General features: G+C 36.8%; 1 long non-coding RNA gene and 1 other non-coding gene across 2 annotated transcripts in view; both read left to right on the top strand.

Moving 5' to 3' along the window:
• LOC131905706 (uncharacterized) overlaps window positions 1-23,446 on the top strand; it is a 28,339-nt gene extending 4,893 nt beyond the window's left edge. Inside the window, exons 2-3 of the long non-coding RNA XR_009378024.1 lie at window positions 22,458-22,545; window positions 23,117-23,446. This is a non-coding gene — a long non-coding RNA (uncharacterized LOC131905706). The remainder of the gene's footprint in view (window positions 1-22,457; window positions 22,546-23,116) is intronic.
• On the top strand, window positions 11,582-11,711 carry LOC131907540 (small nucleolar RNA SNORA72). Its single transcript, XR_009378444.1, has one exon. It is a non-coding gene; the product is annotated as a small nucleolar RNA SNORA72 (small nucleolar RNA).
• Window positions 23,447-23,808: the final 362 nt, after the last annotated feature.

Genomic DNA, 23,808 nt, shown 5'->3' with positions numbered 1-23,808 from the left:
TAGCTCATTATGTGGATGATGGAAGGTGGAGCCTGGAAGGCACGGGAATCTCCACACCTCTTTCCAAACATTCTATTCAGTTTTTCCCTGATGTGACAAAATTAAACAAAGAAACATTTTAAGAGAGGAAAGCTTTGGGCTTCTGCTTTCAGAAGTTTCAGACCACAGTCATTTGGCTATGAGGCTTCTGAGCTCAGGCATGGTGGGGAGGAACATCCTGCCAGGAGATGTTATAAGGCTTCTGGGTGGGGCTGGACATCCTCATGGGAAAATGTGGTGGAGGAAAAGTTCTCCTCTCAAGGCAGCTGGAAGAAATCATAGATGAAGATCTAGTAATAAACTATAGGACACTTAGCTGATGTCTGATATTTTCTTGGAATGTGGCTATACATCTTCTGTTTTGATTGTTGTGTTCCATATTAAGTGACTATGAAAACAGAACAGAGAAAATACTTTGGTTTTATTCAGTATTTCTATTCATACATGCATACATATATACAAACACATATATCATTTTACACATAGAAATCCATGAATATATATGCATGTACAGTTATAACTGTGACATTATTTTGACATCACAGTGAATCCAGATTGTTGACAAAGTTATATTACATTGGCAAAGTAAAACATTAGAGAAATGGAGGTCATCACTTCTTGATAAATACATTTCTTTTCAGTTTGCACTTTTCACAATCGTTAATTTATGAGGCATTTTTATAAATCAACAATGAAAACAGCCCAGGACAAATAACCACACGATGAAATAAAGAAAATATGAAAATAGGTTCTCTCTTCGTTATCTCCTTCACAGTAACTAATACTTCTTAGGGATGTGTCTCTAAAATTAGTACTCCTGCTAGGTTGTGCCTGTCTCTAAAACATGAATACACATTGCTGTTAATACATAATTATGTTAGGAAAAATAGTCATAAATGATCATTTTTAGTACAGCCTGTTATATTCTTGTAATCCCTGGATGTGTGCTGGGAAATGAACATAAGCCATAGCAGGATGAAACACCCATGAGGATGTTAGAAAACCTGGGTACCCAAGACTGGAATGCTCTGTAGCAGATCCCGGAAAATCTCTCTGGAGTGCTGTTCACACTGTTTAGTGCTTTACCCTCTGATTGACCTCAATTACCAGACACAGGCACATTGCCACTTTGTGAGTTGGCTGTCATTGCTAGGCCCTAGCAGTTTCCCTGGACAAACAGAACAAAATGTCTACAGCACTTAAAGCAAACAGCAGGCACTGTGAGTTTTGATGAGATGTATTTGGGCACAGAAATAGATTTTAGGAAAATATATTTAGTATATGGTTAGATATTAAGAGCAAAAAACTAAAATAAGTTCCTTATATGGAGACCTGAACAGAAAAGAGGAAACACAAAGTCATCATAAGCATAATAGAGAAGTCAGATAAAAACTTAAGAAAAAATAAAGATATGTACGAGTATTAACCAGTCCCCCATCCCCAGAGAACCATCTGTAAGGAGAGAGTATGATTTTCAATGACCATGCTGAATTTTTTTTTAACCAGGGATATTAGATGGTTGCCATTACAGAGCCAGAAAGAGGCCTTGTGTGGTCTGCTCTGTACTCAGCACCATGATGTGCCTAGTCAGAAGACCCCTTATTCATGATGGAAGGACTAACTCCGGGGGTTAAGATAATCTCAGAGTGTTGGAGCCACATCCAGATAAGCTGATTACCACGGAGGGTTTAAAGCGAGACAAACTGGAAAACAGAGCACTAAACATCTCTTATTATCAGCAAATGTGCACAGCGGCTGCTGATAGTCTCCAATCACAACAAGTCGATCAACAGAAAAGAGAAAAATATTGTGGGTGAGCCCAAATTCTGAATCTTGGCATCTAACTGAATTTAGCACAGAGCATCAGCATGAATTCAAATATGTGTGAATCACAGTAATCACTCGAAGTGCTAAATCACACATTTCATAGTTTATCCAAGCTACCAAAACACTGTGGTCACTGTGGTTCAAGTTCTGCAGGGCCTTTCAGGGTCAGACTTCTAATGTCTCAGATTTCACACACACACACACACACACACACACACACACACACACACACACACACCACACATTATAATCCTCCCCAATAGCCCACTGTAATAGAATATCACACAGAAATGAGATATTTAAAAAAAATTAACCATTTTAGATATAAGAATCAAAATTGTTGGTAAGTGTTTTTAATAAAATTCACTTTAAGAAGAAGTCCTGGCCTTTGCCTATATCTTTTACCCATATTTTTCTGGAATAGTTTCAAAGTTTCAACCTTTCCTTAAGATCAAATTCTATTTTCAGTTAAATATTGTGGAGTGAGAGATAGGGATTCAGTTTTATTCTTCTACATGTGGATAGTTGGTTTTCCCAGAACTACTTGTTGAAGTGATTTTGTTTCCTATTGTTTTTTTTTTTTTTTTTTTTTTTTTTTTTTTTTTAGCACTTTTGCAAAAGCAAAGGCAAAGGTGGCCTGCCCTGTCTAGGTTTATATCTGAGTCTCCCACTCTGTCCCAGTGATGTACATGGCTTTTTAAATGCCAGTACTATATTATTTACTATCTCAAGAGTCAACAAGTCATATTCTATCCAGATAAACAGCTTTTATACAGCAAAGGGAATAATCACCAGAATCAAGAGTCAGCCTTGCAATGGAGAATAAGTATTGGCCAACTATACATCAAACAGAAGATTGCTATTTAGACTATGAAAAGAAGTGAAAAAATTAAATGCTCCAAGCCAAATTATCCAAACAATAAATTCCCCACTGAAGAGAATAGATTTCTTAGAGGAAACGATACAACTGATCCATAAATTTTGGGAAAAGCTTTCAAAATCCTCAATAATTATAAAAATATAAATTAAAACTGCTTTAGCATTGAGCGTTGATCCAGTTAGAATGACTATTATCAAGAAAACAAAGTATAATAATAGCTATTGTGGGGAAAGAAAAGACCTTTATTTCCTGCTGGCCAGGATTTGACCTAGTGCAGCTAGAATGGAAATCAGTATGGAAGCTTGAAAAAAAAAAAACTGAGGCTGCGGAGATGATAGCTTAATGAGTAAGCATATTTGCTCTATTGGAATGAGCAGCAGCGTTAGATCCCCAAAACATAAAAACCCTGATATGCCTGTTCATAGCTGTTGCTTCAGCACTCGGGTCCAGGGACAGGTATAGCCTGGGAGCACATTGGCCAATCCTTTTAGCAGAACTGGTGAGTTCCTCTTTAGGCCACAGACCCTGTCTCAGGACAATAAGATGATGAAGGAAAACACCAGATAACCACATGAGCATAGAACATGTGCACTCACACACCCTTATTCACCACACAGCCTTGTGTGTGCACAGACATATTCACACACACAAAGGCCAGGGGTGTTTCACAGGAAGTAGGGCAACTCATTTAAACTGGAAGGACACAGGGAGGCTTTACACATGAGGTAAGACAGGCATGATGCGAAATGGAGAATCTGGATATATGGAGAAAAGGGAGATAGGTAAAATTGGAAATTTGTAGGGAAAAGGGTAAAACATAAAGACATAAACATAAGAATATATTTCACACATGGAGATAAAAAAAGGCCAAGACATAGAATAATCTATAAATCAATTGTATAGGGAAAAAAAGACAGACCAAAATATGAAAGAGTGCACTTCTGCATTAGAAGATAAACTTGGACAATGACAATTGAACAGCAAGTGTTAAGTCTGAGTCCAAACATGAGGATTGCTAGAGGAGGTTGATGGGTATGTGAGTAGCTTACGTAGACATACATTCCAAGCATAGTATTGTGGGAAGGCAGTTTGACTGTTTCCTTTTAAGAAAGTAATCTCTGCCTCCCTTTAAAGGAGACTATGGGGGTGCAGCCCCTCTATAATTCCCTCCCAGGGCCCAGGAAGAATCTACAACCAGCTGATAATTTAATCTTTTTTTTTTTTTTTTTTTTTTTTTTTTTTTTTTTTTTTGGTTTTTCGAGACAGGGTTTCTCTGTGTAGCTTTGCGCCTCTCCTGGAACTCACTTGGTAGCCCAGGCTGGCCTCGAACTCACAGAAATCCGCCTGGCTCTGCCTCCCGAGTGCTGGGATTAAAGGCGTGCGCCACCACCGCCCGGCTAATTTAATCTTTGATGATAAGAAATGAATCTACATACACAAAACTCCTTAGTCCACACACTTTATTATTCTGAGTCAGTTGTCTCTCTACATAGCTTCTGTTCTGCTCTCATGCCCAGCTCCTTTCTTGCCTGATTTCTGTCTTCATTTATCTGCTGTCCTCTCTAAGTTCTATTTTAATTCTCTCATCTTAGTTCTGCCCTATCTAGGATTTCATCCAGCTAGTTCCTTCCCATCTTAACTGCTCTCCCATCTTCTTCTTTCCCCTTCTCTCTCGTCTTGTTCTTCCTCATTTTGTTCTTCCCCATCTGGCTCTTCCTCATCCTCCATCTTGTTCCTCTATTACTCTCTTCTAGCCCTTCAATCTAGTTCATTCTTCTCCAATTCTTACCCATCTAGTTCATTCCTCTCCAATTCTTACCCATCTAGTTCTTCCATTCTCTTTTCTCTTCTCCATCTCCTCCTCAAATCATCTCTTTAATCCTCCTCTAAGTCTTCTTATACCACTCAGCTCCCTCATCTCTCAGGTATTCATTTATAAAACCAAGCAATAGCAATCCTCTGGCTGAGCAAGTTCACCAGGCTTGAGTTCTTACAGGGTCATAAAGACAGACAAGAGTTTTCTTCAGGCAGTGACCATCAGGCTTTCTATTACAGCACAAAAGAGGAGTGGTTAAAGGAGGAGGAGGTCAATTGAGAGCTAATATCAGTTAGTCAAAAAGGGCATTTATGTGCTCAATCTACACTCCTAGAAGTGGTTAAGAAGTTGGGAGACTACAATGTTAGTAAGGCTGTATAAGAAAGGAAGGTCTCAGCTTAAATTTCACAAGAAATAAAGCTATCCACCTGACCTAGGAGAGAGGCATTGTTTCCATAAGGGTGCTACCTTAGTTAGGGAGATCATTTAGCCTTGGATGCTTGATAGGTAGCTTAGATAAATACACTGTTAGGAGTTCTTGGAACCACATATAGCATAAATGAAAATCATTGTAGGAATTGGCTAATATATATATATATAGAAAAGCTAAAATATCACCAAGATTTCTTAAGCCATGGCTTGACCTTCAGAAATGTCCTTGACCTTTCCAAGTAGTAGCTTCTGTCATAGTAGCTGGATTCCATTACATTTTCCTGAGGCTTGCAGCATCCCTTACCTATTCATTCTTTTCAGTTCACTGGACCACCGAGGTTTCTGCCTTCTCACTCTGTGTGACTGCCTATGTTAAAAGTTTACCAATGACATTACTGACTTGCCCTAGGTAGACCTGGTCCTTTGATAGCACCAAAATCAATTTACGCACAAACTACCAAGTCCCTTGGTTACATGAAAATTAAACGTTAAGTAGTCTTAAGTTCTTAAGGAGAAGTTTAAATTTAATCTTTAAATGCCAAAGTTAAAGATTTAGAAATTACTTTAAATAGCAGTAATGACAATGAAAATAACAAAACCTTGCCATATACTGCCAAGAAGTGATGACATTGGTTAAAGCCTGTAGAGAGAGAAAAAAAATAAACAATTAAGAAATGTTGATGTTTGCCGACACTACAGAAGACATCTGCTTTAGAAAGATAGGTGCCTTATTCACTGTGATTCCTCACCATCAATAAGTCATAATCCATCAACAATGAGTTAAATATCTTTGGTGTTAAGTTTAAACTATGCCTAGAAGTGAAGCCTTGAAATTTTTTCTCCTAAGACTTTTTTCTCTAATATTTATTGTTTTGAATTTTATACTTGAGTAAATATTCATGTTGACACAATACTTACATATATGAAATTTAGATAAGGTTGCATTCATATTTTGGTCTGTGGATATTCAAGTATACTCACATCATTTGTTCAAAAGTCTCTTTTCTTCACTGGAGTCAACTCTAACAATAATAAGTTAGGCATATTTGCACATCTATCTGTGATCCTCTATTCTGCTCCATTGGCCCATGTGAGGGGCCAATATCACACTGTAATGACTATTGTAACTACGTAATGAGTCTTTTTATTAGACAGAGTGATTATCTCCACCATGCTCATTTATTGAAAATAATTTTAGTTATAGTAGGGCCTACAAATTTAATGTAAAATTTAGAATAAGATTGAAAGAAACTTTATCAATTCTACAAATTGATTTGAAGAAAATTTAAGTCTTTTCTAAATTGAGACCTACAAAATGATTTAAAGATGTCAACATTTTATGACTTCTTAGAATTTCTTGATTAGTCAGTGAAAAAAGACCAATACATTAAGTTGAATACTGTGCAACATTGGTGTAACATTGTTGTGATGAAAAAAACAAATATAGAAATGAAGATCTGTTTGTTACCTGTTAGATACAAAGCACATTTGGAAAATAGGGAAGAGTTGTCAAAAGGTAATCTGAAGAGGTTTTCTGGTGATTGAATTATTTTATATTTTGACTGTGTTGGATGATAGGCTGCATATGTTTTGAAATTATGGGAAATTAAAACAGGTCTACAATGTTGTCTGTTAAATCTGCAATAAGGAGGCTATAATCTATATAACTACAAATGTTAGCTATAGACTAATTGGGAGGGATAGATCTTCCTTGGAAGAATAAATAAAATAGATAGTTAGGGTGTGGGGGATGCAGTGGGGGGTGGAATGCAAGGATCAAACAGAGAGGAGGAGGAAAGAGGGGGTGAGGGGGTGAATACAGGAGGGAGAGCTGAAATTAAGGGATATTTGATGGATCATATGGGAACCCACTACAGTAGAAGATTCCTAAAATATATACATATATGAAGGTGATCTAAATAGAATTATCAAATAGTGGGGGAGACAGAGTCCCAACTGGACATTCCTGATCACCAAATAAAGAATACAGTTCCAGGAATGGATTACATCTACTAATGTTGTTAAGGGGCCCCGTGGGAACACTCAAACAACTGAGGCTATTGCCGAGGCTGTTGATGACTCCCCACACACTGATGGCAAGTCCCTATTGCTGAAGAAGACAACATCTAAGCAACTCAATGAACATGGTGAAGTCAAGTTGGTAATTTCCTAGAGCCATTAATCCTACTTATTAGTATTCATCTTTGTGAAAGATACTCTACACACTACCAAAGGAACAATTTGGACAGCAAACTACCTGTCCTTACAAACCCTTTGATTGACAATGGTGACCTCTCTTTAAAGGGTTTGTAGCTGGTTTGCTGTCCACATTATTCCTTTGGTTGTGTGTAGAGTATCTTTTATAAAGATGAATACTAGTTAGTAGAGTTAATGGCTCTAAGAAGTCACTATAAAATCCCTCCGTTCAGGTTTCAGAGAACATCACAGAAGAGGAAGCAGAAAGATTTTAAGAGCCAGAGGGGATAAAGGACACCAAAGGAATGAAGGCTTTCTAGCCACATCAGGAATAACATATATAGGAGCTCATAGAGACTGTAGCAGCATGTACAAGGTTTGCACAAGTCTGTAGGAAATGTGTCCCAGTGGTGAGAAGAATAGCGAACACAAGTCTCCATCTCTAGCTCAGAGTTATTGTCAACTGAAAAATTCTTGTAAAGAAAACTATCTTTCTTCAATAGAGACTCACTGGGTGTACAAACTGCTCTTAAGGGCAGACCTTATGTCCACTAGTAGATGACCATCATAGAACGAACTCAATGGCATTTTTGGAGGTCCTTTGTTGGGAAATTTTATTTTTTTATTTTTTTTTATTTTTTTGCCTCACAGATATTTTACGTATATATCATGGTTTCTATTTCTATTTTTATAGGGTTTCTATGTGTGTGAACTGTGTCTCTGAGTCTATATGTGTTTCGTGTGCTTTTTTCCCTATCCATTTTCTTCTTGCTTATTTGTTTCTTTTCTCCTATTTGGGTTTGTTTGTTCTTGTGTCTTATTTTATCTCATTATTTTTTCTAGATGCCTGTTTGTTTTCTAATAGAGAGAAAGAAATGGTGTGGATTTGTATAGGAGAGGAGGTGGAGAGCATTTGGAGGATTTGGATGTGGAGACAGAGTCAAAATATACAGTATGAAAAATATCTATTCTCAGCAAAAGAGAAAAAAAAAAAACAACACACTTCCACAAAGAAAAAAAGGAATTCCCAATTAATGTTAATAGAAATCAATGCATTATATTAATGTCAATGTCATTTTAATAATAGCCTATATTTTATAAGACAGCACATTGCAACAAATTTAATAAAGACTGTGGGGGGGGGCTATTTTGGTTGTCAACTTGACTATATCTAGCTCTAGCTAAAACCCAAGTGACTGGGTATGCCTGTGGGGGTTTTTCTTGATTGAATCATTTGAAGTGAAAAGATCTACCACCAAATCTGGATCTTTTGAAGTGGGAATTAGCCCAACTTAAATCTGGGCTTATAGTGGCAGCCTACATAAATGACATGGAAGAAGGATGGTCTTGTTCTTTGCTTGCTTGCCCTCAATCTTACTGGCAAGTTCATTCCTCCAGTTCTTACTTCTGGATTCTGACATATGCTGAAGACCAGATGAGACATACAGTCTAGCAGACTGAAAAACTATCTACTGGAGTCTTAGATTTTCTATTTTTGAGAAAGACATTGTTGAAATAGTCTGAGCATAATAAAGTCACTCTAATAAATCCTCTTTATATACTAATTATATATTAACAATATATTCATTCTATCAGTTGTTTCTCTAGAGAACCTCATATAATACAAAGCCCACGTGGGGGTGTCTCTATGGTATTTCCTATTATTGTATAAAATTGTACAATATTCTCAAACTTAAAAATGTACTTAAAATAAAAAGTGAAGTACTGTAGGATAATTTTAAAGATGAATGTAATCAAATATCTGTAGAGACCCATATTAGTGTGGGCAAAAAGACTGAATAGCAACTAGCCAGTGAACAAAATTGAAAAAAAAGGCTCAATCACAAATATAATTTTTTTGCAACTAATATAGAATAGAACACATGCTTTGTATTGTTAAGTAGAATATTCTCCTTGGGATGCAAAATCAGAATGGGTTGGGAAGGTTGGCTTTCTATTGGAGTCTGCTTCCGTAATATTTTTCTGAGAACTGTTTGATGGCATTAGTATTTATGGATCCAGATTATAAAACTCTTTGAAGCTGTTCAAAGCCTGAATATTTAGACATAAAAATGAAATAACGACACTAAAGTGAATGTCAGTGGCGATGTGAAGACTAGACACATATGACCCGTAGAGTTACAAAAATCAAGGTGAAATTCAAGACAGAACTACCATCACAAATAAAGAACTAGACTGATATTGTTGTGTTTATAGACAATGACACCTGTGATATATACAATAGCTTCACAGCTTTGAATATCCATTATATAGGGAGGTGGTATGGTGAATGAGAATGAGATAATCTATTTGATTTCTAGATTTACCTTGGGATATCTAGTATAAGATTGTTTCTAGTTATTGGCATGGGTTTCTTTTTTTCTTAAGTGTTTTATTGTAGTATTAGCTTGCAGCTGTCTTTCTTCTTTTTCCTTCTGTCTTTTCTAAAGAGATATTTTAAGGCCACTTGTGCTGGACATATGGAGTGGCAGCAAAGTAACCAGTGGGGGGGAAAAAAAGTAACTGTTCCAGCTATTTCTGTTTATAGAGTCAAGACACGTCAGGTCCTCTAACAATAAGAAGGTTATGTTATACTTTTGTGATTTCTCTTGAAGAGAATTGAACACTATATTTTTGGTACAGATGCTAAAATAATATGTCCCCGCTGAAAATCAAAAGTGTAATATTCACCTAAACAGCATAAGCTGTGACCCTCAACGATTCATAATGTCTTTGAAGCTGCCAAGAGGTGGCAAAAACACTAATTTTAACAAGATAACAAATTGTATTTCTTTTACGATATCCCTGCCATGGTGAAAATGGAAATTATTGATGCTGGGAACAGTGCCCATGGTGCTGTTAATCACTGAATTGCTATTAATTGATTTCCCTAGGCATGAGCCAAGACATGCTAGGACACCACTTATTAGACTCCTCTACCATTCCACCAAAGCTGTTTGATACCTCTTAGAGAGTAAAGATTTTAGAGTAAAATGCATGTTGGTCTTAATACCAGAGATACCTCTCTTTGGTACAAGAGCTAGTCAGTTTAAACTATTTAGTAATTGATTGACTTTTGAAATATGAGAGAACTGAATTGTCCTTTCCTCTGTATTAATATAAAATAATTCAAAATTATGTATTGAAATATCTTCAGTCATCATACACACACACACACACACACACACACACACACACACACACACACACATATATACAGAATCTTTGAGAATGTCATTACCTTCAAATATCCACTACAAATGTTCTACATTCAGTATAACTGGAGAAGTTATTCTCTTTTGTAAAAGAACAAAACAAAGTAAAACCACTACATAGGCTGAATTTCACTAGCAACTGAACCTCAAATTAAATTTTCTTTTCCTTCCTTCCTTCCTCCCATCCTTCATTTCTTCTTCCCTCTCTCCCTTCCTCCCTCCCTTCCTTCCTTACTTTCTTCCTCCCTTCTTCCCTTCCTTCACTCTGTCCCTTACTCTCCTTAAAATATCTAGTTAGTAATAGAATGCATAAGAACAGATATTAAAGAAAAGTATAATCACAAAAAATAGAAGATATGTTTAAAATTGTGATGACTTATGTTGACATGAATATATTTATGAATGCTTTTACATAGTGAGCACCTTCTTCCTTTAAACAAAATTGGGATACTATTATCCAACATATTATAAAGCTTGATTGAATGATTATTTTGCCTTTTTTCTTAGTGGTCGGTTACAATAGTAGATAAATAAAGAAAAGATGTGCCCTGCCAATTTATGTGAATCATATAGAAAAGGTCAAAATTGAATTGTTAATGACTACTGTCAGAAATGGACAAAATATTAATATTTCTGTATCATGTTCTCATCACAGAAATTATGATGGTACAAAAGGACACAATATCCATTTATTCCCATGATCAAAACAGTTATTGATGGGAACCAGAAAAGCAAAAATCTTATCTAAGGATAGCAGCTGACCACAAGAAAATCATGGTCAAATTAACATGCGTTCTTGCAACTTACAATATACCCTTATTGTCAGAGATAGATCAAAGCATAAGTGATCATTAAATCATGATGTAGATACTAAATGCAGACAATATGAAAATTATAAGAATAATGGTAATTAGTGGTCATTAAGAATTATAATTTGTATCTTTTTAAATTGAGGCGAAATAGAAAACTGTAAAAAAATACATAAGTATAAAATTTCTATGGATATTTTTATTTTTAATACTTTGGTAGTTCAAATTATTTTGAAAAACATAAAACACTTCTAATGTGTTATTTATGTAAAGTTTGTGCACATATGCTCAGCCTGAACTACAGCAATTATTCCAACACAGGCAAGGCAAACTCACTACTCATCAGAGCGTTTTAAAAAGAAATATGATGCAGCTAGTCTTCCTGTTCTCATTCCAAGGTAATCAGGACAAGCTAAAAGTCCTCTACAGTAAGAACACGCACATGTCTCCAGACCTGTTCTATCTCTAGGCCTGATTTTCTAAATGCTGTGAAATATAGCTCTGATTTGATTGTTTTATGTAATCATGTGATGGCTAAGATTCCAGCATTTCTTTAATTGACCTTAAAAAGGTGACATTGTAGCTCCTGTAATAATTAGTAGATACTCAATTCTAATATGCTTCCTGGTAGGAAGAATATGTGGCCATTGTAGGCAAACATGTGATTACCCGTTGCCATTAAGGGAAATATAAAAATACTGTTTCATTTTCTAGGAAAAAAAATATGAATTCTGTTTAGCCTTGACTGGCCTTAAACTCACAATCTAGACCATACTGGCCTGGCATTCATAGAGTTCTGCCTTGAGTGCTGCAATTAAGGGTATGCACCACCAGTACATCCCTAATAAATACGAATTCTAAGAATCTTTGAACATTTGAGTCCCTTCTTAGCATTGAAGACAACTTTTGCTTGGTGCTGTCTCTTGGCATTTCAACTTAAGTTGAATTTGTGTGGTAAACTCTTTAAATTGTCTATACCTCTGAGGAAACTCGGGAATGATACTTGCACTGGAGGTTTCATTGTTATTTAAAATAACTTACTTCAGGAAAAGAAAGAAATATTAAAAATTTAATTCAGTATAATTGCTGAATACAGAATATTTATGAGACTGAAAGCTTGTAGCTAAGCATTTTGTATCAGAAAAAAATTATATTTTAAGGCTAATATTTAATTTAAATGTAAATCAATAAACAGCTGAATGCCTATTAACAATATAACATGGCATGAAATAAATGGATAATAAAGAATGGAGAAGAGTTTGGAGAGTCAATATAGATATATTAAAAAGTTGAATTCCATGTGTATTAAAAACCATAAAGACATTGTAAGAAAGATTAGAAGAAAAATGATGACATTGGTAAAACTATTGCAAAAGAAATGTAAAGAAAATATTTAATCTTAGGAATATCAGATGGAATAATTAAGAAAACTATCTTACCTCTAAAAACAGAGAGAAGGGCATAGTGCTTGTGGAAGGCATAAGCCATTTAGTTTTATTAGAAAATGGCTTGGAAGGTGAAAAGTGCTGGTCACATTCAAATAGCCAGAAAAGTTAGCACAAGTGTCAAATGGGATACATGACATGCCACTTGCTAAGAAGGAGATACACTAATGCTCTTTGAATACACAATAGGCTCAGTTATGTGCACTGGTTACAATTCTCCTTATAAACAAGACCACAGAAAAATGTCTAGATTGAAATTCAGCTGTCAATTTCTTTTCTCTTTTCTTTTTCTTTTTCTTTCTTTTTTTTTTTGTCAGACATAGACAAATAAAATAATACTGGCTTTCTGAACCATTTCAGGACAATGAAAGAAATAAAAATGAACCAAGTTTTCTACTTTGGGAAAAGATAAATGAGAGGGACAACAATTACTTACTCCAATGAAAACAATAATGTATGAAGCGCTGGCTCTGGTGATGCGGAACAGAAGGCAATGAGAGACAATGACTTTGAGATGTAGGAAATAAGTTAGTCCTATGACTTCCAAGAGATAGCCCAAGATGAGTTACAGTACACTTCTCAGGCACAAGACAGGAAGAGTTGTGTTCGCTATATGGGTTGTGGTGCAGTTGAGATTCCAGGGCTGGGAACAAGGAGACTGAAAGGGTGAGAGAACTGCAGAAATGACCAACTCTGATTGTTGGAAAATAACGCAGGCCAAGAAAGACTCAGAAGGATTGGGAAAAAAGAAACCCTAGACACCGCATGGCAGGGATTCTCATTAATCCAGCTAAATACAGGGGACTCTCTATAGGTTAAAGTTTAAGTTTTCCTAAATCCATAAATTGATTGATATTCTCTCACTAGAAAACACAGTTTAATCTATACCACTACAACATGTGGACTTCATTTAGTAACTTACTTCTGGAGAATAAGCCATAGAAACAGAGAATGAAAGCTCTTTAATCCACAATCCCTGTGATCAAGTTCAACACCACAAGTGATACTTTATTGATGACTTGCTCCTTTGGATGGAATGAGAAAGGTTCTTCTCATATCCATAGTATTTTCCCTCTATGATATTCATGGATTAAAATAATGTAACTTTTAAGTGTATTTAATTTGCATGAAAATCAACAGGAGTGAGGATCTATAGTAGACAGGGGGGACATGGGTAATCTTGTCCTTGCTTAGTACTGGGACAGTACTAAATTAATAATACTAGTATCACAAGATCTAGAAAGATTAGTGTGATTAAGATAAAAGTAGAGGAAGAAATGGGTAACCAGAAAATGCTAGCTTCCCAGGAGAATTCCAGCAAACATTTAAAAATAAATATAAATTCTCCTGCAATCCATACTAGAAAACTAAATTCTCAACTAATCTTAAAGAGTAAATAAAGTTCTGCAATGTCAAAATCAGAAAAACAATCAAGTAGTGAACAGGATGGGTATGTTTTCTCATGCGCAGATAACTTCAATTTTCATGGTGTTGAAGATAAGTGAATTATTGTGGCTTTCTGAGCTCTAGGTTTAAGAAGAGACTCTGCCTTAAAGGAAGAAGGCAAAGAGTGATACAGAACACTTGACATCCTTTTCTGGAATCTACACATAACACACATATATACGATTTTAGCAAACCAAACCCAACAATATCTAAATCACTGAATATATCTTAATAATTAATTCAAACATTAAAAAAATCAGGCAGTGAAGTTGCCCATAATAACAGAATAGCTAAATAAACTAATGAGAACCTAACATTAAATAATCTCAAAAGATTTATAAAATGATTTGACAATATCTAATATACTTTCTGTTATAAAAGCTATCAGCAAACAAATATAACTATCTTAGCCCTGGAAAATGACCTGTGATCCCCCAACAAGAAGAACCATACTTCCTAGTGCAGTTCTTCGTTATTGCTGACAGCTGCTACCACCTGCCTGCACCTGAAGTAATTTGTTACCTCATGTAGCTCCTGGGGTCTGCAGTCTGGGACCAGTATGGACCAAGGCTTTGATTCCAAGATATTTCATAAGATTTGCAGGCAAGCTCATAGACTTCCTGGCCTCTATTGAGAATAAGGTGAGGCACACGGATTCATATTGAAGCTTACTCTGCTATGGGGAGCCAGGTCTCACCTCGTGAGCTTCTGTGTTGTGCTTCCAGCAGGACAAGAGCATAAAGGAATGTTAGAGGAAGACAGAGACAAAAAACGGTAGAGAGGGAAAAACTCATTTCACAGGTAGCATGCCATCATTTCCGCCATACTCTACAACCCAAAACCACTTCAGTATGTGTTTGAGGAACAATAATCCCACTGGAAATAAAATCTCTTCTTACCCATTCAGAGGGCCTGAACCAGTTGGTGACCCCTCAGCCATTGGTTCATAGTTCGTTTTGAAGAAAAAGAAAATTGAAGTGTTTCCATTCGTTTGGCTATTTGTCCCTGTGCTTTATCCAACCTTGGTCTCAACAATTCTCTCTCATATAAACCCTCCTCATTCTCGCTAATTGGACTCCCAGAGATCCACCCGGGGCCTAGCCATGGATCTCTGCATCCAGATCCCTCAGTAGTTGGATGCGGTTTCTAGCACGACAATTAGGGTGTTTGGCCATCCCATCACCAGAGTAGGTCAGTTCGGGCAGGCTTTGCCCTAGAGGAGGTGGGAATGGGGGGTGGGCTGGGGGGAAGGTGAGGGGTGCCGGAGGGGAGAGAGCAAGGGAATCCGTGGATGATATGTAGAACTGAATTGTATTGCAAAATAAAAAAAAAAAAAAATCTCTTCTTATAGCCAGGTTTATCAAAGTATGAGTCCACAATTTTTAAATGGAAACCATAAATTTGGAATAAGAATTCATAGAGGAAAGAGAGATAAGTGTTTAAAATTACATATGTACTCCTAATTTTAGTTTAAAAAAAAGATAAAACCATAAAGAAATTGAGAGTCAGAGAGAGGGAGAAGCACGGAAAGGAAGAAAAAGAAGATTGAAGAAGATAAGTACAAGTGAGGGGGGAAGGAATGAGGAGAGGATGAGAAGAAAGGATTGGAGATATGGGTAGGGTCAGATGATGATAAAATAATTTGAGGATTAATAAAAAAACATCATCAGATGCTATGAACATGTTATTTTTAATGTGGTGTGGGGAATTTGTTTCAGAAAAGAAAGTTGATCATGTCCATATGTTGGAGAGCTACTCCTCAGTTATACGTCCTTCCCCTAACATAAGCAGTTTGAGTATCTTTCCAAATAGAATACACATTGTTTTCCAACTCTCAATAGTTCTTTGATATTTAGCTTCAATAATTGCACTTTAAGATGTCTGATTTTAAAACAGATGGTAGAAAAATATAATTCAGCTTATTGAATGGCATAAAAACTTACCCCAAATAGACATTTTCCGTCACTCAACCTAGAAGACCTAAAGAAATGAAAAGATCAGAGGAGGAAATGTATGATATTTGAATGTGAGTTTCAGTTCTAATGAGTTCACAAAAATGATTTTCTGCAAGCTAGAGAATTCTGGAAAGGATATATCCTTATTTTCACCTAAGTTTAATGAGATGATTAAATTCCAGGGTAGTTAGATATAATCAATGAACAACACATACATCCAAGGAAATAGCGCTGGATCCTATTAATGTGCATAATTAATACATTTAATGAAATAACGCATAAGATATTTGGATCCAAGTAAGATTTTTAAGGAATAAAAATGATTTTTTTCTAAAACTGCCCTTATAAAACATTCAATTTATTTCCTAAAAGTCTTATTATTCCTTTTGTTCCACTGTAGTTTTTCACCAATAACTTTATAATTGTCATATTCAGTGCTTTCCCATCCATTTTTGTTCTTGATCATTTCCAGCAATTTAAATAATGGACTATTTTTCCAGTACTTTCCTTAGTCACGAATTATACATCACTTTCTATAAAATTAACACACACACACACACACACACACACATACACACACACACACACTTTTAGTTGTTTTTGTTTGTTTTTCTTTAAATGTTAGTATTGTAATCATGCCTTGAACTCACTTCTATTCTCAGCTTCCATGCTCTATTAAGGTTACCTTGCCCATCTAGCCTCATGACAATCAAATGTGTATCTCCATTTCTTCTTCAGTATATTTGGTGTTGTATCTTCATCACAAGTATGTCTTCATTTGGATAACTTTATAAAAATAAAATGCATTATTGTACAAGTTGCAGTGCTAGGCCTCTCCTCCAAACCCATTTTCTATTTATGTTTCCCCCTTATTAATGGATAACTCCATTTGTTAAACCCATTCATTCTTTCTTCTTTTATGATGGTACTTTATTTTATCCTGTAATGTTAAATTAATGAATATACCAATACTCAAAATGTTGATCTGCAATCATGCTCCCTTCACAGCATGATTAACTGTTCTTTAACCTAAAATTTAAATGAAAAAATGAGTATGATAAACATCTAATTTTCAACTTCCCGGATTAGTTATTTTGTCCTTCAGAAAGTTACAACATTAAAGAAAATTTAGTTGAAATGTGTTACATTCTGCTATATTTCATGCTTGTTCTGGCTTTACTTAGGAAATAAAATGTATGAGGATGATTAGAATGTTCTTTGTCTCCACAAGACTCTTTCCTTTATCTCTTTGGATCCAATGGTTTTGATTTAGCTACCCTCTGAACTCTATGTGGTTTACATGTTAATGAGGAGTTTTTTTCTGAATCCTAGTTTTTCACTCAAAGGTTTATGTCTCAGATTTATAATTTTTATGTATGAAAAGTTGTTATTCTTCTGATAAACATTGTATTTGGTTGTTTCTAATACTTAAAAATCACAAATAACTCTACAAGTGAAGACTCTGAATGTGCCTCTTTTTTAACATACAATACATAAATTATGTGGTGTACAGAAACAGGAGAATCTAATGAGTCATGAAGCATGTACAGTTTCAATTTTAATTATGTTTCCACTCATTAATGTCCAAATTAAAAGCCTCATTTCTTTTTTTGCATTTTTTAAAATTGAAAATAGATTATTTTCCCATATAATATATCCTGATTTTAGTTTCCTCTCCTACTCTCATTCTTCTTCACCTCTCCTCTCTTCCTGACCCATTCTGTCTCTCAATAGAAAGCAATGGGATTCTAAGAAATAACACCTAAACATGACAGAATAAGATAAAATAAAAATGAAGCAAAAACTATCATATGAAAGTTGAACATGGCAATCCAAGAGAAAAAAAAGAGTCCCAAAAGCAGGCAAAGAGATCCACTTGCTCTCGTAGTCAGGACTCCTGTGGTAATACTAAGCTAATAGCTATAATATGTGTGGTGTGTCCGGTGTAGACTCTTTTTATTTATTTATTTATTTATTTATTTATTTATTTATTTATTTATTTATTTATTTATTTATTTATTTATTTTGCAATACAGTTCAGTTCTATATATCAGCCACGGATTCCGTTGTTCTCCCCCCTTCCACCCCCCTCACCTTCTCCTCAGCCCACCCCCTATTCCCACCTCCTCTACAGCAAAGCCTCCCCCGCAGACTGAGATCAACCTGGTAGACTCAGTCCAGGCAGGTCCAGTCCCCTCCTCCCAGGCCGAGCCAAGCGACCCTGCATAGGCCCCAGGTTTCAAACAGCCAACTCATGCAATGAGCACAGGACCCGGTCCCACTGCCTGGATGCCTCCCAAACAGATCAAGCCAATCAACTGTCTCACCCATTCAAAGGGCTTGATCCAGTTGGGGACCCCTCAGACATTGGTTCATAGAAATGCAAATCAAAACAACTCTGAGATACCACCTTACGCCTGTCAGAATGGCTAAGATCAAAAACACTGAAGGCACCTTATGCTGGAGAGAATGTGGAGCTAGGGGAACTCTCCTCCACTGCTGGTGGGAATGCAAGCTTGTACAACCACTTTGGAAATCAATATGGCACTTTCTTAGAAAATTGGGAATCAATCTCCCCCAAGATCCAGCTATACCACTCTTGGGCATATACCCAAGGAATGCTCAATCATACCACAAGAGCACTTGTTCAGCTATGTTCATATCAGCATTGTTTGTAATAGCCAGAACATGGAAACAACCTAGATGCCCTTCAACTGAAGAATGGATAAACAAAATGTGGTACATATACACAATGGAATACTACTCAGCAGAGAAAACAATGACATCATGAGGTTTGCAGGCAAATGGATGGATCTAAAAAAAATCATCCTGAGTGAGGTAACCCAGACTCAGAAAGACAAACATGGTATGTCTTTCTCATGGTATCCTCCTCATAGGAGGATACTAGATGTGGAACAAAGATGACTGGACTGCTACTCACATCACCAGGCAGGCTACCTGGAAAACAGGACCCCAAGAAAGACATGGGGATCGCCCAATGACGGAGAAATGGAAGAGATCTACATGAACAGCCTGGACATGAGTGGGGGTAATGAAGGGTGAGGGTCGAGGGAAAGAGAGCTTGGGGGAGCAGGAGATCCCAGCTGGATCAACAACAGAGAGAGAGAACAAGGAATAGGAGACCATGGTAAATGAAGACCACATGAGAATAGGAAGAAGCAAAGTGCTAGAGAGGCCCACAGAAATCCACAAAAATATCCCCACAACAGACCGCTGGCAATGGTTGAGAGACAGCCCGAACTGACCTACTCTGGTGATGGGATGGCCAAACACCCTAATTGTCATGCTAGAAACCCCATCCAATGACTGAGGGATCTGGATACAGAGATCCATGGCTAGGCCCCGGTTGGAGCTCTGGGAGTCCAATTAGCGAGAAAGAAGAGGGTTTATATGAGTGAGAATTGTTGAGACTTAAGGTTGGATAAAACACAGGGACAAATAGCCAAACGAATGGAAACACATGAACTATGGTGTAGACTCTTATAGGCCCTGTGTTGCTGCTTCAAGTCTCTGTCAGCTCATATATGCCTTGCTTAGTTGATTCAGAAGGTCCTGTTATTTTGGTTACCTCCATCTCTTCTGACGCTTAACAATCTTTATACCTCCTCTTCTACAGGATTCCCTGACCTCTGAGGGCAGCAATTTGACGGAGACCTCTAATTTAGACTCTCTGCATCTTGTTTGGTTCTGGGTCTCTTCATCTGTTTCCATCTACTGCTGGAGGAAGTCTCTGATGATGACTGGTTAAGGCACTGGTCTATGAGTAAAACAGAGTATCATTAAGAATAGTTTTATTTATTTAGTTAGTTAATTAGTTATTTTTAAGACCAGTTGTATTTGGTTTTGCCCTAGATCGTTGGGCTATCAAGTCTCTGGCTCTTGGTTACCCAAGCAGTGTTGGGTTCTTTCTCATGGAGTGAACTTTAAGTCAGATAAGACATTGGTTGGCTGCTCTCTAAGTTCTATGCCACATTTGCCCTAGCATATTTTGCACATAAAACAGATTGTAGTTCAAAGGTTTTGGGGCTGAATTGGTGTCCAAGTTTCTCTTTCAGTAGCCTGCAGAGCACCTTCCCACACCAAAGAGACTAGAATGTCTCTAAGGTAAGTCTCCATGTAAGCACCAGCTCAACTTCTCCATGTTCAGTGAGTTGTGTGGATGTTTTCCTCAGCAGGTGGCCCTGCTATCAGCTTGCAGAGAGCAACCCTTAGTTTTAGCATCAGCCTGGGTTGTTTGGGGATATCCATGCCCCCCCAACCCCCGCGACCTTAACTGAGATCCACCACTGGAAACCTTGCCTGGCTGAAAGAGATGACCAGTTGAGACTTCTGATCCCCCATGATTAGGAATACTCCTTATGATAATCTTCATAGATTACAAGGAGTTTCTACTAGACTAGATTTCTACAGCCCACCAAAAACCTCAATTCCAGTGTCTCTTCCAGCACATTCTTGAACTATCACAACCTCTCCCATACCTGATTCCCCTTCCCATCCTCACCCAAGTGCACCTGGAGAGTCTATTCTGTTCCCTGTTTCCAGGGAAATCCATGTGTGCTCCCTAGACACCTCTTCTTTACCTAACCTCTCCGGGTCTATGTATTATAGTTTGGTTATCATTTACTTAATAGCCAATATCCACTTATAAGTGAATACATACAAGATTTGTCTTTCTGGCTTTGCATTACCTCAATTGAGGTATTTTTTTTGTAGTTCCACTTGCCTGCAAATTTTATTATGCCATTTTTTACTTTTTAACAACTGAGTAGTATTTCCCTCTATAAATGTACCATATTTTCTTTATCAATTCTTCTGTTGAAGGACATCTACGTTGCTTCCAGTTTCTTTCAATTATGAATAAAGCTACAATGAACATGTTTGAGCAGTGTCCTTGTGGTAGGATGGAGTACCCTTTGGGTATATTCACAAGAGTGGTATAGCTAGGCCTTGAGGTAGACTGAAACCCAATTTTCTGAGGACCACTATGTAGATGGATGAATGTCTCCTGCCTGCTTATTCTTGAATAACCAGTCAGAGACTTAATGTTGATTATAATCTGTTTGACCTATTGCTCAGCCTTATTACTAGCTAGTTCTTACATCTTAACCCATTTCTATTAATCTATGTATTATCATATGGCCATTGGCTTACAGGTACTTTTACATCTTGCTTCTGGGAAAGCTTGCTGGCATCTTCCCGACTCTGCCCTCTTCTCCCTGTATCTCTGCTTGGGTTTCCAACCTGGCTCTTATCCTGAATTCCCACAGGCCAAATCAGCTTTATTTATTAATCAATAGGAGCAACATATATTCACAGCCTATAGAAAGACCATCCCACAGCACCACTATATTGATTTCCATAGTGGCTGAACAAATTTGCACTCCAACAAACAATGGATGAGTGTTTCTCTTGCTCCATATCTTCCTCAGCATGAGCTGTCACTTGTGTTATTGATCTTAGCCATTCTGACAGGTATAAGATTCAATCTCAAAGTAGTTTCGATTTGTATTTCCCCCATAGCTAAGGATGTTGAATATTTAAGTGTTTCTCAGCCATTTGCTATTCTTCTATTGAGAATTCTCTGTTTAGATCTGTACTTCATTTTTAAATTGTATTATTTGGTGTTTTGATATTAGTTTCTTGAGTTCCTTATATATTTTGGATATCAGACCTCTATATTTACAGGATTTAGAGTTGGTAAAAATATTTTTCCACAGATGCAGCAACTCATAGTCAATCACTAGGCAGAGCTTAGGGAATCCTGTGGAAGAGAGAGGAGAAAGGATTGTGGGAGGGGCCAAGGACACCACCAGAAAACCTACAGAATCAACTAACCTAGATGTATAGGGGCTCACAGAAACTGAACTGCCAACCAGAGAGCTTAAATGGGACTGACCTAGGCACTCTGCATATATATGTATAGTACAGTTGTGTAGCTTGGTATTCTTGTGGGACTCCTAAGGGTGGGAGTAAGGGCTGCCTCTGATTCTTTTACCTGCTTTTGGGATCCTTTCCTCCTACTAGATTATCATATCAGCCTTAATAGAAGAGGAGGTACCTAGTCTTATTGCAACTTGACCTACCATGGCTGGTTGATATGAAAGGGAGGCCTGCCCTTTTCTGAAGAGAAAGGAGGAGGGAGGGATTGAGGGGAGAGGAGAGAGAAGAGATTAGCTGAAGGAACTGGGAGGAGAGGAGAGAGAGAGGGATGGGAAACTGTCATTGGTCTGAAAAAAAGGTTAATTAATTTAAAAAAAAATCAAAACTTTCCCATTCTGTCAATTACCACTTTGTCTACTTAATGGTGTCCTTTTCCTCACAGAAGTTTTTAAGTTTCATGAGGTCCCATTTACTGTTTATTAATTGTTGTTCATAGAGCCTGCATCTCTGGAATGAAAACTACTTAATCATGGTGGATGATCTTTTTGGTGTGTTCTTGCATTACACAATCAGACAATTAGTTTGTGAGTATTTTATTGACTATTTTTGTATCTAGGCTCATAAGGAAAATTGATCTATAATTCCCTTTCTTTGTTGAGTCTTTATGTGATTTGGCTATGAGGATAACTGTGGCCTCATAAAATGATTTGGAAAATGTTCATACTGTTTCTATTTTGTGGAATAATTTGAGGAATATTGGTGTTTACTTTTCTTTGAAATTCTGGTAGAATTCTTTGCTGAAACCCTCTGGCCTTGGGCTTTTGGGGGGAGAATTTTAATGACCATCTCTATTTTACTAGGCTTTATAATTCTATTTAAATTGTTCATCCGAGGTTGATTTAAATTTGGTAAATGGTACCTATAGAGAAAATCCTCCATTTCCTCTAGATTTTCCAGTTTGATTGAGTACAAGATTTTAAAGTATGTCCTTATGATTCTCTGGAATTCTTTGGTGTCTGTTGTTATATTCCCCTTTTCATTTCTGAATTTGTTAATTTGGATATTCTCTCATTACCTATTAGTTTATTTGGATAAAGTTTTGTCTATCTTGTTGATTTTCTCAAAGAACCAACTTTTTGTTTCATTGATCCACAGGAGATGTGGGATGGGGCTCTGCAGCTGGTGATCTGTTCCAGTGTTGAGAAATTGGGTCTGGGGGAACACAGAGAGAGGAGAAGGTCTGTGAGCAACCTATCTGGTTTTCTCAAAAAAACTTTTTTTTCTTAAGCAATTACATACTTCATTCACTTCACTGTCAATTTGAATCTATTTTGTTTTCTTACTTCACAAGTGAACTAAATTATTGTGTCATATTTTTAGAATGAAAGTCTAAATCAGACTTTGTACTCTCTTATTAATTGCAATTCAGTAATATATCATTGATTTCATGATTAAAAAGAAATAAAACATCAAAGGCAAATTATATACTGTTACGAGGTGACATAGCTTTCCTTCTATCCTATTCAAAGTAAAATATTTGCATCTGTGTATTTATGTATCATGCATTTGTGTTCATGCCTATGTTTATGCGAGTGTATAGGCCTGAAGTTGATGACTCATGCTTTCTGCAGTCACTCTGAACAATGGTTCTCTCAGAGAACCTGAATTTTATCAGTTTGGCCAAACTAGCCTCAAGGATTCTCCTGTATCTGCTTGCCCAGGCTGGGACGATAGGCCTGGGCAGTCAAGCTAGACTTTTTATGTAGCTGGAGGGGATCCAAGCTTAGGTTTTCATGTTGTGTGATGAGTCTTTACTCTCTATGCCATTTCCCTAGGCCACAAGATAA

This window comes from Peromyscus eremicus, chromosome 3 (genome assembly GCF_949786415.1).
Source record: "Peromyscus eremicus chromosome 3, PerEre_H2_v1, whole genome shotgun sequence".
NCBI lineage: Eukaryota > Metazoa > Chordata > Mammalia > Rodentia > Cricetidae > Peromyscus > Peromyscus eremicus.
Note: the sequence above shows the minus strand (reverse complement) of the source record. Positions and strands in the feature narration are given on the sequence as shown.